Source organism: Pollicipes pollicipes, unplaced genomic scaffold (assembly GCF_011947565.3).
Source record: "Pollicipes pollicipes isolate AB1234 unplaced genomic scaffold, Ppol_2.1 Scaffold_4740;HRSCAF=5597_pilon_pilon_pilon, whole genome shotgun sequence".
NCBI classification, from domain to species: Eukaryota; Metazoa; Arthropoda; class Thecostraca; order Pollicipedomorpha; family Pollicipedidae; genus Pollicipes; species Pollicipes pollicipes.
The window spans coordinates 31,958,461-31,959,705 of NW_023596545.1; positions in this window are offsets into that span (position 1 = coordinate 31,958,461).

The following is a 1,245-nucleotide window of genomic DNA, read 5'->3' on the forward strand; positions in this document are numbered from 1 at the left end:
ATTATCGTGTACATCAACCGTGTTACTAATTACCGTGTGCAACAGACCGTGTGCAACCAGTGACCGTTTTTCATCAGACCGTGTCACTAGTTACCATGCCCATCAGACTGTGTCATTGCGACCGCACCCATCAGACTGTATTACGAGTTTGACACGGTTTGATGGACACGGCCGCATTGGCAGTCTGATGGACACGGTTCCAGCGACACACTCATGGGCATGGCTGCTGCTGCTGCATTCATGAGTCAGACAGCACGCCTCACATACGCCTTCGGAGCAGCGTGGTGTGGCGCTGCTGCATTCATAAGCCAGACAGCACGCCTCACATGTGCCTACGGAGCAGTGAGCCGTCTGATTCGCGATATGCGAGTTCGAGTTTTACGGCCACGGTTTCAACGATGATGGCAATGGATGAGCACTTTGAGCTGGGAGGGCGTTTTCTACTTTTTTGTCAGCTACCGTTTGGTTTACTTGTGGATATTGGGGCTATATCAATGCTTATGAAACATCAGAAGCCATGTCTTCAGTTTGCGCTCCTGCCATTTGGGACCAACTGACCTGAGCTCCGACCATGCCCTCCTTCAGGCGGACCAGATCAGTGTGAGACCAGACGCTCTCATTCCAGGGTCGCTTGTGACGAAGGTCAGAGGTCAAGTTCACCCTGCTCAGCTTGTTGTAGACAAACCGCCTCGCATTCCAAGGAAAATCATTGTGTCTGGAAAGAAGAATTACACATCATATGCACAATCACCGACAAGATGTTGGGATTCTCGGGAAAACGCAGACTGAATTTATCTCATCAATCGTTACAGCTTTTCAGAATCTGGCACGCAGAATGCACGTCCGGAAACGAAATCGAACAACGGTTTTCAACACCTACCAGCGCAAGCAATGCCCTGAAAGTTTACACCTCTTGGTTTTAAAAACGTAGGAGTGTAGTTTATCGTCAAGTGTTTGATGTTTGTACCCGTGGCACAGAAACAGGTTGGCATCCATCCGTCTGAGCTTACCAGAATTGATGATCGTTGTCTGACCCACTATTGCGATTAAACTTTGCATCAGAGCCGCCAGTAAGTTATCCATATGGGATGGTCTTCAACACACGTTCGAGCACCAGCGAGATGCTCTGTCGTCCTTTCCATTCTTGACTGGCCAGTGCTATCACATGGACTCGGCCATGGTATGGGGTCCGTGGGGGGTCTGAGAGCGACACTTCTTGGCGGCGCCCTACCTTACCAGCTCCAG